The 17512-nt window shown below is 36.5% G+C and overlaps 1 pseudogene; it reads right to left on the minus strand.

The window, feature by feature from the left end:
• LOC107691585 (voltage-dependent L-type calcium channel subunit alpha-1F-like) overlaps positions 1-17512 on the minus strand; it is a 38832-nt pseudogene that overhangs the window by 5551 nt on the left and 15769 nt on the right.

The raw sequence follows: 17512 nt of genomic DNA on the forward strand, positions 1-17512 counted from the left end.
ATATTTGGGTTGAACTGTTCTGGAACAGTGTTGTAAATACAACTTAACCACTGATTTCTAGTCGTGTCCTCTTTTGGAAGGACAAACAAAGTAGTTTCGTTTCACAACGAAACACAGCGTCACACACGGCGGCCTAGAGTGAGTGGAGGGCGGCAGCCTAGAGTGAGCGGAGGCCGGCTTGAGTGAGCGGAGGCCAGAGGGCTTGAGAACGGCGCGGCAGGCGGATTCGACGAAGGAGCGGCCGGCGGGTTTGCGGCGACCACATGTGACGACCCCGGGCTGCACTCCGCTTCGTTGATGTATTTCCTCAGCGACCAGCACGGATCAGCTCTAGGCATGACGAAGCGGAATCGTGACGTAGACATGTGGGTGCGTGTTAGAACGAGCCGTTTTAGGTAGGCGTGGTTGACTCTTAACTTTTATAAAGAGTATCTCTTTGGATTTGAGACTTTAATCTTTGCAACTTTACAGATCTTCTTTATGCACCAAGAGCTTGTAACACTTCAAAGAGAAAGGAAAAATTGAAATCGCATCATATGACCCCTTTAAATCCACTTATTCATTCTGAAATATCAATAAGTTATTTTTTACTGTTCATTCAAATCAGCAGAGATTACCCTGTAAAAAGATGTATTTTAAAAAAGATTTTTTTAATCATTGTTTACAATTATATTCAATGTCCTTCTGCTTCCTGAAGTTAATGGATAATCCACCAGGAGACAGAAGACATGTAGATCATCTACAAATTATGTTGGGGATGTGTACCTGTGCTTGTGCCCTGCAGGGTGGGGAGTTGTGATGGTAAGTGCCTGGAATGGGCAGATCCTCATTACTGGTCTGCCTTCTCAAACACTGGATGTTAAAGTTGGGCTTTCGGCCTGTCAGATACAGGAAAAAACAAACAATGTGAGCTGAACATGTTGCAGCTGAACACAGTGCAGAAATATAATACTGTAGTTGGTTTTACCTAAGGGAGTCGGGGGAAGCATGCGTCGCCTTGCAGAGAAACCATTGCCATTGTATTCATTACCATTGTATCCATTACTATGGTATCCATTACCACTGTATCCATTGCTGCTGTAGCCGTTGCTGGAATAACGGTTGCCTGAATAACCAGTCCCATTGGTAACACTGGCATTGTAGCCATTTCCAGGGTAGACATGACCTTGGTAGCCACCAGCATCTTGGATGTTGCCTTGGTAAGTGGTGTTGTTAATGTTATTGGGCTGAACTGGCGCCACACTTTCACTGCTCCCATTAAGTGCTGGTGTTTTTGCTGGAGGAACCTCAGGAAACCACGGTCTGTTCAAACATCAACACAAACAAAGACACATATATTCATTTGTGAGCAAAGTTTGTAAAATATGAGAAGGTCCCTTCTGTTTGAGTCATGTGAATGTCCCAATATACTCACAGGGAAGTTATTTTTTGTTCTTCGTTTAGGGTAATGAGAAAATTGAAATACCTTTGCAGTGGTTTTACTGTTAGCAAACATCCTGACACTGTCCACATTTGTTGAGAGCAGCGTTTAGATGAATATGTAAATATGTGTTGCGCGCTTTCCTCTCAATAACAATATAAACACACAACAAAATGACAGTAGTGAGAAAACAGCAGTTAAGAAAGCATCTGATCATAGTGATGTGAATGTTTGCACTAGCTCTGCAATTTGGCACTCCAGTAAAGTTACATCATGTTAATTTATATAGAACTTATATGGTAGATTGCTTTAAAGCAAGCAGCTTTACAGTATTAAACATGATAAAACAGTGTCAGTGTTGTTTTCATTCAGAATTTTTCTATTATAAAGCAGCTGTCGGATGCGTTCCTGTTTTAACATGCATCTAACCTCGACGGACTGGACTGAACATAAGAAATGAACCAATGAAGATTTCCATGTTAAAGATGGCGGAGCTTCAGAGCCACACCCACGTGTGTAATCACCACTGACCAATGGTAGTTTGAGGGTGTTTACCAGCCAGAGCAAACTTTTCTAGAAAGTTCACTTTGACAAGCTGTTTTGAACTCCTGAAACAAACTCCTAATGAACTTCATTTTGGCCCAATTTTGTTTGAAATGACATCACACCAGTTTGTTCTTTGTTGTAATTTATTGAAAAAAGTATTTTTTAATAAAAAAAATTCCCGGAAAATCTGCTTTGGTAAACCGTTTCAAAACTCTCAAAACAAACTCCGTTTTGGTCTGATTTAGTTTGAAATGACAACATTCTTTGATTTTGCTTGAAGTATATCAGTGCCTTGACAGCATAGATATAGGTAGACCTATATTACCCACATATATACCCACATTCAACCGCTCCAGACATGTCGACATGTCTGCCAACTTGGAATGGTTAATGTGTCGTCACTCACAGTGAAAATCAATTGCTGCATCTCAATTCGCATACTATCCATCCAAAATAATATTTGAAATTAGAATTAGCGTGTTCCAAATCGTAGTATGTTGAAATGAATATCGCAAAGGTACCCAGATGGTTTACTGCTTCCGGTAGAAATTTCCAGTGCACTCTCTAACAGCTAATATTGCCCACAACCCATTGCTTGTTGGACGAGGATTCGATTAGAACTACAAACATGCATAAAAAGTGTAAAAAAGAACTACAAACATGGTGGATATGCAAGAACGATGGACAGGTAGAGAAAGGGTAGAGTCTGATGAAAAAATATTTATTTAATGTTATCCACGTTACATTTCATCTGTAACAACAATGTGACAAGCTATCACAGGTGACAATGTGTTGGTTTGTGTTTTTATATGTATTTGTATGTAACGTCTTTGTCTTCTTGTTCTGTGTTAGTTTAGCAAAATCATCTGCTGAAGTCTATTGCAGATACAGATATTTATTATACATGCATATAACTATGGTTGTAGACACAGTCAACTTGCTCTCGAGTGTTCACGGACCGGCTTTGACTATTCCAATGTGGCTGACGAATTCTGTACAAAGGCCCATAGAAAAGGCCGCTAATGATGCATCTACGTATACATATCAATGCATGACAGTGCTTGTTTTGGTGCATTATGGGTAGTCAAACATGTTGTACTCACCTATCATTTAAGACAGCATTCTGAGGCTCCCCCTGGCTGACACTGCCTTGCTCTGTAGGGTATGTCATCTCTGTGACTCCTCCTCCTGTCACCACTCCTCCTTCTCCTCCTGTTACTACTCCTCTATGTCCTTCTGGAGTGATGACTCCTCCTGTGGTTTCATTTTGCAATCCTCCATCCGGGGATGGGGAAGGAATATAGTCACAAGCTCTGGTTGTGTCAGCCCTGAATATAAAAAATACATTAAGATGATATACAAAAAATCCTTGAAAGCTTGAGGTTGTTCTATCAACTTGAGGACTTTCCTTGACGTTCTTCAAATGCCTTTTGAAAAGTATGAGTTGACAAACAACTGAGAGAACATTCCTGTCACCTGCATTTCTTCATGCTAACTGCAATAAGCCAAGGCTGCAACAGCTGATAATGCTCCACAATGATAGTGTACTTTCCAGGTGTTTAAAAGTACTGCAAGTCAAAATTTCCTTATAAGACAGGATGCAAAAAAATTGACAATAAATGTTACAGTGTACCACCTAAAAGCCTATTCACACAGAGCATTAATTTTCACCCCATATATATATATATTTTTTAATTGAAACATGTTTCCATGGCACACTAGCAGGTGCAGACTTAGTGATTTGGGGGCCTGAGCAAATTCCAGGTATGGAGCCCCAACACAATAACTATGTGCTCTTTTACGCCTAACCCTTATTTTGCTCGCTCGCTCTCATAGTTTATTTATCCCTTCACAACCAATTAATTAGTCAACCTGATGCTGTTCTAAAGCCATATTAGGCTACCTTTTTTTTTTTTCGGATCACAAAAGAAGATAAAAAAAAATGCTTGCACTTGTCCATTTAATAAATTGTAAATGTTTCAATCTTTTTACAAACATGAAATTATCCCATGCAACTCATTCCATAGTCCAAGTGTTCTGAAGGCATACGGTAGGGTTTGCCAAGAAACAAATCGAAAATGTAATCTATTATTAAGCAAAAATCTCCAGTCATTGCATTCGTGCATTTATACATGCATTTTTCTTTAAAAAAAATAAACTTTTTCGTTCTTTTAAAAACTCTCTACACTGCACAATTAATCTCTTATTTACATCGTATCTACACTTTTTTATAATGAGAGAATTCCCAAGCTTGCAGAACTCAGCAAATTCTGCATTTTGAGCGGTGAGTGGATTCTAACTTAAGCACTTCTGGTCATTGCGTTCAAGAAATTAAAAGATATGTCTATGATTGGCTACATTGTTCAACGCTGCAAATATGTTTCTGCAATATCAGATGGGGCCCCCTGATTCCCCGGAGCCCTAAGCGGCCGCTTACCTCGCTTATTGGTTAAGTCCGCCCCTGCACACTATAGATTCAGAGCTCAGACTCTGTATTAAAGGGAACATAAAAAAGCCACTGGCTGTCAGCAAAGTTAAAAAAATACAAATTATTGACAAATTGGGTGTGTTTTACTTCTGTTATGCCATCCTACGAGAATGAACACATATCAGTTTTATTGTCACTTCGCTGCTTTGCTCTTGGTGTGAATAGGCCTTAAAGGGACAGTTCACCTACAAATGAAAGTTCTGTCATCATTTACTAATACCTAATGACATTCCAAAATTTTTTCATATGATTTACACTCTTTCAAAAGTTTGGGGTCGGAAAGACTTTTTAATGTTTTTGAGAGAAACCTCTCATTTATTTGATCAAAAATAAAAAACAATAATATTGTATAATATTATTTTTTTTAAAAAGTCTTTTTAAAAATTTAATTAATTCCTGTGAAGCAAAGCTGAATTTTCAGCATCATTACTCCAGTCTTCAGGATCACATTATCCTTCAGAAATCATTCTAACATGCTGATTTGCTGCTCAAGAAACATTTCTTATTCAGGGTATGTGCAGGATTTTTAAGCTCAAATTTAAGACTTTTTAAGACCTGCACAAATAAAATTAATACCATATTAATTTAAACAATTATTATCTATCAAATGACACAAACAGTACACAAAGCAGCGCCTGACTTTGAAACGTGCAGCGCTCGTGTTTATTTAATGAAATCATAGCCTTTTGAAGTTCAATCGTCACATTCATCCATATTGCAATTCTTGTCGTTCCGTCCCCAAATTTAAGACCTCTTGACATCATAATTAAGACTTTCTTGTACCATTTAAGACCTTTTATGGCCTTAAATGTAATTCAACTAATTTTTAAGACTTTTTAAGACTTTTTAAGGACCCGTAGAAACCCTGTTATTATTAATTATTAAACAGTTGTGCTGTATTAAAAACAAATAAATAAACAAATTAAATAAAAACAAACACACTTTTTTCAAAATATCTTCTTTTCCAAAATGTCTTATGTGTATTAAGTAACATGCTGGTTTGGATGAACATGAAGGTGAGTACTGATGACAGTATTTTGTTTTTTTGGGTGAACTATCACTTTAAGTTGTCACCTGTTTGTGATACTTCACAGTGCCAGGGTTTTCAACCAAGGGTCCCTGTAAAGTACTGCATGGGGGTCATGTGTTTTAAACTATTAACTAATTTGTATAATGATAATGATTATAATGCAGTGATGTTAGTTAATGTTCTTGATGAAAGTTACTAGAAATTGTTACTGAGAAAATTCAGATAGTTAAACTGGTGACCCTGGGGTTGGCTGAGAGGTTCCTGAGTGTGTGAAAGTTGAAAACCCCTGCCATACTCCCATTTTAGAGTACATGGCATCTACATAGCATGTCTGTCAAGCTTGGCAAGCATCGCAACTCCCCAGAATTCAAAATGCTTAGCATATGTTCATGTTAAACTGCAGTGAAAATATTTCTGGAGTGCCTCAAAGCTGTAAAGTGATTTGTTAACGGACAGTTATCAAATTACAGCCTAATTACATGAGATAAAAACACTGTTAGGTTTTGTCTTGAACTAAAATCTGACCAAATAATACATCCTTCAGTCAAAATCGCTCAAACAGCTTTCAGACCTCGAGACTCTGAGCAAATCAAGCCATTAGTGTTAAATTCTCTAATTCTGCATTTCTGCATTAGCCTCTGTTTATGCAGGTATATTTCTATCCTTTTGCCTCTTATCTTAGTGTGCTCCTTGCCTTTGGTTGTTATTCAGTATCCACAATGGGGCGAGTTTGCTGTGACTGGAGGCCCACCTGCTGGGCAGGGGAGACAACCTCTGAGGCTGTTCACTTATCACTGTGTTTTCGGACAGGGCAGAGGCCAGGCGGGAGTCCACCAGGGCCTCCTCCAGCATAAAGCTCCCACTGGGTACTCTAGGAGGAAGCTCAATGCTCACTGTGGTCTCGTCCAGATGGGGCGGCATGGGGGTGCTTCTGGGAGTGGACATGGTCGGTGTGGGAGGAGCATCACTGAAGACGCTGTCACTCTGGCGTCAAGGGAAACATAATTAAAGACAAATGTCACCTGGTTACACTTTAATTAAAAGTGTGATTTTTACGGTAAAACTATACAATTAAGTACTAAATAATACTAACTAACACCATGTACTTACTATAGGGTTAGGACAACGGTTTAGTTTAGGGTTAGTTGCATGTAATTATGCACAGTTTACTGTTAATACAGTGAAAGTAAGTGCACTACTTGTCAAAAGTTTGGAATAAGATGTCTTCTCACCAAGGCTACATTTATTTGGTCAAAAATAAGTAAAAACAGTAATACTGTGAAATATTATTACAATTTAAATTAGTTTCCATTTTACTGTATTTTAAAATATAATTTATTCCTTGAAGCTGAATTTCAGCATCATTACTTCAGTTTTCAGTGTCACGTGATCATTCAGAAATCATTATAAGATGCTGATTTGGTGCTCAAGAAACATTTCTTATTATTATCAACATTTAAAACCATTTTTGCTGCTTAATATTACTCAATTTAATATTAATATTAAATTGATCAAAAGTGACAGTAAATACAGTTATAATGTTTAAAATATTCTATTTCAAATAAATACTGTTCATTTGACCTTTCTATTCATCAGAGAATCCTAAAAACAGCAAAAACGGTTTCGATTTCTTGAGCAGCAAATCAGCATATTAGAATGATTTCTGAAGGATCATGTGACACTGAAGACTGGAGTAATGATGCTGAAAATTTAGCTTTGCTTCATAGGAATAAATGAATATATATTCCAATGAATATATTTTTTATATTCCTTTATTTATATTCCTAAATTAACATATATTCCTATTAATATATATTTAATTAGAAAACAACTGTAAATTGTAATAATATTTCACAATATTACTGTATTTTTGCTCAAATAAATACAGTATTGGTGTGCATGAAATACTTCTTTCAAAAACTTTTGGCCCATAGTGTACATGTAACAAGGGCACTAAAATAAAGTGATATGCTTTTTTGCATTTAATATACACAATATAAATAAGTTACAATATAAGTTGTTTTTTTTGATAGCATTAAGCATTCTGTTGGTTATCTTAAAGCACACTGCTTGTTCTATTCCCACTGGATTTTCAATGTTAGATGCTGTGTGTTCTCACCCTGAAGAACTCCTCTTCTTCCATCATCTCCCCCTCCAGCCCTTCCTCATCCTCCATCGCAACAGCCAGACGCATCTCTGGGGCCAGATCCTGTAGTGTGCGTAACCCGGCCTGAACCACACAAGATGAGAGTTAAAGATGTGTTGTGTGTTTTTGTACAGTATCATATTTGACACATTAGACTTTTAGACTTTTTAATGGCTCATATAGTATGATATAGAGAGAATATGGAGCTCATACTTGAGGAGGAAAAAACATGAAACTCTGTGAAGTTGCTGATATTTACATTGCCAAAAAAAATTGAGAGATTTTTATAACAGCCTAAAAGACTACTTGCATAAAATACATATTATTGGTTGTCACTCTATATCTCCCAATAATGTCTTAGTAAAATGATTATTTAAATATCTAGATATACACATCGTCGTAACATGCCCAGCTTGAGTTATATTGAAGAAAGAAAATGTGCACTTTAAATAAGAAATAACAATCTTAATGCTGCCCAGTTCAGCTTTTTATGTCATAATTATTTCACTCTTAACGGATATTTTCTTGCTCAAATATATTGTTTCTGAACTAAAAGAATAATCATTCTAATACATGTAAAAATGGTCATTTGAAAAGTAAGATAACACAAAGACAACTGTCATAATTCTTTACCTGGAGAGAGGCTGACTTGTCCTTGCCTTTCTTCTTCCTCTCTTTCTCCTTTCGTTTGCGAAACTTTTTAAAGTAGTCCTGAATCAGGAAGCTGGCATAAAACTTTCCTGCAGATCTTTTTAATGATAGCTCTCAGCTCCTCGTTCTGCTGGTCAATGGGGCCTGTGTTGAATGGAAAGGTACTGTATTACTGTATTTAGGATAGATAAATGCTTCATTTTTTGCTGTAGTGTGTGACAAAAAGCAAACAACAGTGGTTATACAGTCGTTCAGAGGGATAGTTCACCCAAAAATTAAAATTCTGTCATTAATTACTCACCCTCATGTCGTTTGAAACCCGTAAGACCTCCGTTCATCCTCAGAACACAAATTAAGTGACACCATAGACATAGACAGCAAGGGTCTTACCACGATCAAGTCCAGAAACGTAGCCAGGACATCGTTAAAATAATCCATGTGACATCAGGGGTTCAACTGTAATTTTACGAAGCTACGAGAATACTTTATCCTGTAGTGTGCGTAACCCGGCCTGAACCACACAAGATGAGAGTTAAAGATGTGTTGTGTGTTTTTGTACAGTATCATATTTGACACATTAGACTTTTAGACTTTTTAATGGCTCATATAGTATGATATAGAGAGAATATGGAGCTCATACTTGAGGAGGAAAAAACATGAAACTCTGTGAAGTTGCTGATATTTACATTGCCAAAAAAAATTGAGAGATTTTTATAACAGCCTAAAAGACTACTTGCATAAAATACATATTATTGGTTGTCACTCTATATCTCCCAATAATGTCTTAGTAAAATGATTATTTAAATATCTAGATATACACATCGTCGTAACATGCCCAGCTTGAGTTATATTGAAGAAAGAAAATGTGCACTTTAAATAAGAAATAACAATCTTAATGCTGCCCAGTTCAGCTTTTTATGTCATAATTATTTCACTCTTAACGGATATTTTCTTGCTCAAATATATTGTTTCTGAACTAAAAGAATAATCATTCTAATACATGTAAAAATGGTCATTTGAAAAGTAAGATAACACAAAGACAACTGTCATAATTCTTTACCTGGAGAGAGGCTGACTTGTCCTTGCCTTTCTTCTTCCTCTCTTTCTCCTTTCGTTTGCGAAACTTTTTAAAGTAGTCCTGAATCAGGAAGCTGGCATAAAACTTTCCTGCAGTCACCTCATTCCCTAAAATGCAGAGAGATACATTTGAAAAAAAGACTAAAAAAAAGGAAGGAGTAAAGTTGTACATGTCATTGGTAGTCCATATCAAGCACGTAAAGCCTATGATAAGATCTCATAACATACTGTACCTGAAGTGGGAGGTATAACGTCCTCTAGAAGTTTGGGTTTGGTGTGTTTCCAGATCTTTTTAATGATAGCTCTCAGCTCCTCGTTCTGCTGGTCAATGGGGCCTGTGTTGAATGGAAAGGTACTGTATTACTGTATTTAGGATAGATAAATGCTTCATTTTTTGCTGTAGTGTGTGACAAAAAGCAAACAACAGTGGTTATACAGTCGTTCAGAGGGATAGTTCACCCAAAAATTAAAATTCTGTCATTAATTACTCACCCTCATGTCGTTTGAAACCCGTAAGACCTTCGTTCATCTTCGGAACACAACTTAAGATATTTTTGATGAAATCCGAGAGCTTTCTGACCCTCCCATAGACAGCAAGGGTATTGCCACGGTCAAGGCACATAAATGTAGTAAGGACATTGTTAAAATAGTCCATGTGACATCAGTGGTTCAACCATAATTTTACAAAGCTACGAGAATACTTTTTGTGTGCAAAGAAAACAAAACTAACACATTTATTCAACAATTCTTCTTCTCCGCTTCACCCTAGCACCATTTTGGAGAGTATCACGACGCATGCTCTCCAAAATGGCACTAGGGTGAAGCGGATGAGAACAATTGTTGAATAAAGTCATTATTTTTATTTTCTTTGCGCACAAAAAGTATTCTTGTAGCTTTGCAAAATTACGGTAGAAGCTCTCAGATTTCATCAAAAATATCTTAATTTGTGTTCTGAAGATGATCGAAGGTCTTACGGGTTTGGAACAACATGAGGGTGATCATTATTTTTATTTTCTTTGCACACAAAAAGTATTCTTGTAGCTTTGCAAAATTACGGTAGAAGCGCTCAGATTTCATCAAAAATATCTTAATTTGTGTTCTGAAGATGATCGAAGGTCTTACGGGTTTGGAACAACATGAGGGTGAGTAATTAATGACAGAATTTTCATTTTTGGGTGAACTATTCCTTTAACAGTGTATATGCCAGTGTGCGTGTATAGAAGTTTAACCGTCTGTTTTAATCTTGAGTGACGTTCTGACGAGAGCAAACAGAGTGGCGTTAAAGGACACGGTGCCATCAGGATGGAGAGGAACATTCATAGCAACCAGTCTCTGCCAATGAGAAAGAGAGAAACAAAGGTGTAGTAATTAATGGTTGTAAGGACACTGCTATGTGAAGCATGTTGAAATGAAGCTGTTAGTGTGTTCTGGAAGGTCTTTATGATATATTGATACTTTTATTAATACTTTTATCCAGCAAGAACATTAAATTGATCGGAAGTGACAGTAAAGACATTTATAATGTTACAAAAGCTTATTTCAGATAAATGCTATTCAAACATGTTTGAACAGTAGTGTATGGCTCGGGCTCTTCTTAAATGTTAGTGTACAGTTTTTTCACCTATGTCATTGTCAGCCAGTGACTGTACAAATCCAAATCACGCTTACCCTACAGGTTACTCGATGTGGACAGAGTTTCCCAAAGCCCAGCGGAGGTTGAATTCTGCGCAACATGGTGACTACATCTAGATGTTTAATCCTTCCCCTGATGCAAAAACATTCAATAGTATTTATATTATTTAGTATTTAGTTATGCTCTCATAAAAACAGACACAGAGCATATTGCTTGTGGATGTGTGATGATGTCACTTACGTGGCCTCTGGGTCGTAATCTGACCAGACTCGTTTAAACTCATCGAGGTGATGAGTGCCCAGCACAGTCCAGTCTCTGGTCAGATACTCAAAGTTATCCATGATGACTGCGATGAACAAGTTAATGATCTGAGAAAACACAGATTGGAACAATTCATCACTGAACAAAATTGTTCATTATTTTCAGCGATGGAAAATGCATACGTTTTGTGAGTGCAACACAATGTTTCTCTGGGCACTGCAAACCTTTTGTGAGAAAATGTTTTTCATCTCTTACCAGGAAGGCACAGAGTGCAAAGAAACTGATGAAATAGAGGTATGCCAGGTTGCTTCCGCAGCTATATTCCTCTCCCGGCTCAAAGTCAGACTCTGGGTCACATCGATGTCCTGGCAGTGCCGCAAGCATGATCTGCTGCCACTGTTCACCTGTTGCACACCTGGGTTTGAAGAAGAACAACATGCAATATACCTTTACTTCAAACCATTTACTAACCAGACAAAAGCAGATCATTATCCAACCTCAATTCAAAAATCAACCAGAAGGCTGGTGCTGGTGTACGCTCACCTGAAGAGCAGCAGTACAGCCATGAAAAAGGTTTGGAAATTGTTCTTCCGACTGAGCTCTGTGTTGTCATCTATAGCTATCTTCCCAAATGTCTGGAAAAAAAACAGAAAAGAGAGTTTAAACTTCCCAATCGGGAATGTTCCTCATGTGAGGAGAGAATGAACATAGACCGATGTATAAAGATGAATTCACCTGCATCCCAATCACGCCATAGATGAAAAAGATCATGGCAATTAGCAGGCCGACGTATGGCAATGCCTAAAGGTAAGCAGAGAGACAGGAAAAAGCAATGCATAATGCATAATGCATATATATATATATATATATATATATATACATACAGTGTATATATATATATATATATATATATATATAGTTTGTTTCCTAAATTTCTCACCTGTAGAGATTTAACAAACGTCCAAAGGAGGATTCGAATGCCTTCACCCTTACTGAGCAGCTTGACCAGTCGCATAACTCTGAAGAGACGGAAGAAAGTGATGGACACTTTGGCGCTCTCCCCTTCTTTCCCCTTTTGAAGTGGAGAAAGAAAACATCAGACCAGATATTAATGTGATTAAAAAGTCCAGTTAACAAAGTCCCTGATCATGTCAGTCTGACATTTCAGTGTGAATTGTTATGTAAAGCAGTCACAATATAATGCAAGATTTGCTAAGAGATGGCAGTGCAAACTACATCAGACCTTACAGCAAGCCTGCAACCTGAGGTATTCTAATCATAATAGGTCATTTTAAAGCTCAGTAGGAAAAAAAGCCTGTTTAAATGTAAGGACCAAAAAATGTGGAAAATTATCCAGAAAGATTAAATCGAAAGAATCAAATGGTTAAACTAATTTAAATTAAATTAAATATGGCCCCTTTAGGAAAAGACCATCAAGAAAATTGTAAAGAAAAAACGAATTCGAAAGACAATAAAATGATCAAATGAAATGAAATATTAAATATAAATTAAATGGTCAAGAAAAATTAAATTCAAAAGACAATCAAATGTTTAAATTAAACTAATTTAAATGTCATAAATATGGCCCCTTTAAGAAAAGACCAGATAAGCTCAAAAAGTTATACTCATATATATGTAACACTTAAATAAAGAACTAACATTAATATTAAAATGTCTGGAAAAAACATCTGTTCTAGAAACTTTTATTTATTGCCACATAAACCAGGACCAGATATTCTTTCTGCATATTTTTCTATAAGATGTCACCATAACAGCACCGTAAAATTCATGTCATGCTGGAATTACTGTATTTACAAGATAACCGTGCATAAACAACACCATAACATAGTGTCTTAATTACTAAAGGGAAAGTTACAATTTTCATTGATTTTCTGATTTGGGGGTGCAGCTGCAGGACATTTTTGAGTTTTCTCAACTTCTTGTATTCAGTTTATATGACAAAAAGTTGAGAAAACTCAAAAATCTCCTGAAACTGGTTGCCTTAAACTTTTAAGTTTTCTCAACTTTAGATTTTTTACAGTGTGTGTTATATACAAATTATGGAAGCAAATCAGCAGCAGTCTTACTGATCATAAATAAGGTTTTGCTGTGACTTTTGACTACAATTTAGAATGTATTGTGTGTAATGTTAATGAACAATAGCTTTAAACCTTCCAAGAAATGAATACTTATTTAGCTGATGTATAAGGTGGCATATTCTTACCTCACCATGGCCTCCTCCACCCTGAGTGAGTGACAGGACCGTCCAAATTCACACAGGAGCGCAGGAAACAGAAGAGATTATAGAAATTGTTAAGTGTGTGTGTCTGAGATGAGTCTGATCATTGTCACATCAAAAGTTCACACTGACTAGATTTGGACATGCATAAGCATCTCTCATAGATCAGATATAGTTTTATAATAATAGTTACATACACTGAACTCTGCAATCATGATGTCCACCAAACTGCCCACCACTATCAGCGCATCAAAAGAGTTCCAGGCATCTATAAAATAGTGCTGCGTAGTCCCAAACACAAATAGCGAAAACAAGAGAGAGAGAGGAAAAAGCACAAACGTAAAGCCACTAACACAAATGGATGTATCAAGACTGCATATCAAACCACTGGAGCAAAGTAAAAAAGTAAACTGAAAGGGGAAAGAAAGTGTGCATCAAGGCTCACGTAAGGTCTCAGAGCCAGAAGTTTGATGATCATCTCAACCGTAAAGAGCGTAGTGAAGATCATGTTCAGGATGTCCATCACAAAGTTGAAGAGTTTGGACTGCTCATAGTGCTGTGGGTCACAGTCATGTGATCTTATTAGTTGATCCTGATTGATTGCATGTGTATGCAGAACTTCTCCCAGTGGAGTGATAACTTAATGAAATAAGATACACACACTGCCGCTGTGAGCAAAGGAGAGAGACACCGTGAGACAGACAACAAGAGCAACAAAAGAATCAATCGACTAGACTAGATGACCAAAAGAAATGTAACATTTTTAATATGAGATGGCCTTGAATTCAGACTAACCTGATTCTTATTTAGTTCACAGTTTTTAAACTCAGCCTCTCCTTGCTCACGGAAGGTGATGATGACAAAACCCACGAAGATGTTCATCATGAAGAAGGCGATGATGATGATGTAGATGATAAAGAAGATGGAAATCTCAACACGGTAGTTATAGATGGGTCCTCTGTTCTCTGCGTTAGCATCAATGGCTTTGTACAAGAGCCTGTGAAATGCAAGAAAGACAGTTAAAGTTCGGAGCATCCCGTATCAGCGTTGTTGTGTTGAGTGGTTTTTCTCGCTCACTGTGGCCAGCCCTCAAACGTGGAGACGGTGAAGAGCGCCAGCATCCCCATCAGCACGTTGTCAAAGTTAAAGTCGCTGTTCTCCCAAACTCTCTCCCTCACCATTGGATGGTTCATATCACCATCTTTGAACACCACAAACGTGCCCCTAAACAATCACACACACAAGTTTTAGAAAACAACCCAGTGAGCAGGGCTCCAGACTGCGACCAGAAACTGATTTTTTCTGCTTGTGCGACTAAATTTTGTGTGCGGTCGCACTGGCGTGACCACCGCATTGGTCAACTCATAAGCGCTGCAATTTCTGTTGCATATATAAGAAACATCAAACGGCAAACGAAACTGAACGCATAACGAAACAGCGCTTAGAGAGTAGGCTATACTCACCGCGTCAGCACGAGCGCGAAGGTGCACGCAGCAAAAATGACGTGCATATTGAGGAAACGATGGAAGGTTTTCAAGCGAAAGTCAAGTAAAAGCCCGCTTCTTAAACCAGAGAAGGTGAACATGCTGGTATTCTTGTGGGAAAAAAAACAAACAATACAAGCAAGGACTGTCATCGTTAGTTTTACTTTTCTTTTTGTTTTCATTTTTGAAAAACTTATCTTTGCTGTTTACCTCACATTACGCTATGGAGGCTCTCTTTTATTTATTTATTTGATTCCTCAGTGTTTGCTAAACGTTCTGTAATTTATTAGTCGGTATATAATACAGCATGTGGTGTGTGCCATGCCTCATCTTATTTGTTTTTGTTAATGAACGTTTTATATGCTAGTTTGTCATTGTATCTTACTGATTTATTGTTGTTGTGCTTTTTAATTAAGAATAACAATGAATCCATCTTTTGTTTTAGTCTTAAAAAAACGAAAGTTGTGTAGATGTATTTAAGCAAAACAGTGACAACAAGATCGCGAATTCGAAAGTGAAAGCATCCGAAGCCCGTGGCTTAACACAGCAAAAGAGAAATAATATAATACTACTGATGATAAAGAACGGGTTGAATGTTAACCACTTTCGTTTCCATGTAACTATAAACTATGATAAAGTTCATCAGCATGCATTGAATAATCCCATGTTGTAGCGCAAAAAAAAAATAATAAATACTGCGACCAAATCATGTACTCGTGCGACCAGCTGAGAAAGTTAGTTGCAAAAGAGCGACCAGTGGGAAGAATGAGTCTGGAGCCCTGGTGAGTCACTGTGAGTGCAAATCAAACAACTCATTTATGACCAAACAACATACTTGCACTCTTCAGGCGTATGTTTCGCCTCATCCGTGCATCTGTAGAACCGGCCCTGCAAAAGGGATTACATTTATGTTAACCAGCAAGAAAATACTCATCTAACTATTGAAAAATAGCTTTATATGGCTACTGGTTAACAACATTAACTAGTAGTTGCGAAAACTAGGCGATGTCAACCTAAAAGGAAAGTCTTCTCAGAAGGACTTGATGCATTAAGAAAGTAAACTGTGTCAATTTTGATTTCAGGTTGACTTTATGTACCTTGAAAAGCTGCACACCGATACAAGCGAACATGAACTGGAGGAGAGTGGTGACGATGAGGATGTTGCCAATAGTGCGGATGGCCACGAACACACACTGAATCACGCTCTGAAGACACAAACAGCAACACTCATTGAAGGTTATGAATGAACATAACTGGAAATAATGAACATTGTGGTATTTCGGGCTGCAGAAAAATGGGGGAAAAATGACATTGCAATATTTTGTTTTCTGCTATACATACACTGTGATATGAAAAATATAAGAATCATAGAAAGAATCATTCTAAATTGAACGAGGGTATTTTGTAGGCGTCCTAGGCAAGGCAAGGCAAAATACAATGGTAATTCAAAGTGCTTCACATATAAAAGGAATTAAAATAATTATCATTAAAAAAAACATAATCACAACAATAAAACAAGGAATGTAAAAATGATTTAAAAATTGATTTAAAAGGAATTAAATCAGTTAAAAATAAAAATGGTTATACATAAAATACAGTGCAACCCTAACCCAGTAATTTAGAATTTATATGAGTTTATATAAAATCATTTTACATTATTTATTAATAAAATAATTTAATTATAAAATTATAAAATCATTTTAAAAACCTGAAAATGACTTTTTACTCTAGAGACTTTGTTTTAAATGTGAACCATCCTGAACTATTTGGGAAAACTGGTCAAATTGTAGTAAGCATAAAGGTTTTTAAAAAATCCACTTCCAGTTCCAGTTTAAATTAAAATATTAAACAAAATAAGAAATATAGAGTAATGTTGTTATTAAACTGTAAAATAAAAAATGGTTTAAAAAATATAGTACAGCCGGGTCACACTTTAGTTTGGGGACCAATTTGTCCTATTAAATAACTATCAAATTCCTCCTGATTTGCTGCTTATTAGAAAGGTAGTTCTTAAGTACTAATAAACAGCCAGTGTGCTAATAATGTGCATGCTAATAAGCAACTAGTTAATAGTGAGAATTGGTCCCTAACTTAGTGTTAAGTACAGCAGTAGAATATTTACATCTTACCATCTTCATTTTCAAATCATCAAGCTTTTGTCTTTTTTTTATTTTCTGGAAAAAAAATAAATGCACTGCGGGTTTAGAGACATGTATGGCAGTGTGTTCATTTACATGTGTGCAATTTTTATTGTGATTATTATTGAATAAACATTTTATTTTAATTTCATACATTGTAATATTAGTATTATACTATATATTTATATATATTTTTGTAAAAAAAAGTATTTAAATAAATATAGCAGAACTGTAAAATTACAATATTAATATGTATTTTCTAATGTCTGATCTTTATTATGGTGTTTTTTTTGGCAAGTAAATAAAATAATAAAATAAATGTGCTGCTGGTTTCAGAGAGATTCACAGCACCGTGTTCCTTCCTTTACATGAGAGTGGCTCATGATACAGTGTTTCTAC

The sequence above is a fragment of the Sinocyclocheilus anshuiensis genome, unplaced genomic scaffold (genome assembly GCF_001515605.1).
Source record: "Sinocyclocheilus anshuiensis isolate Anshui unplaced genomic scaffold, SAMN03320099.WGS_v1.1 scaffold630, whole genome shotgun sequence".
Taxonomy (NCBI): Eukaryota; Metazoa; Chordata; class Actinopteri; order Cypriniformes; family Cyprinidae; genus Sinocyclocheilus; species Sinocyclocheilus anshuiensis.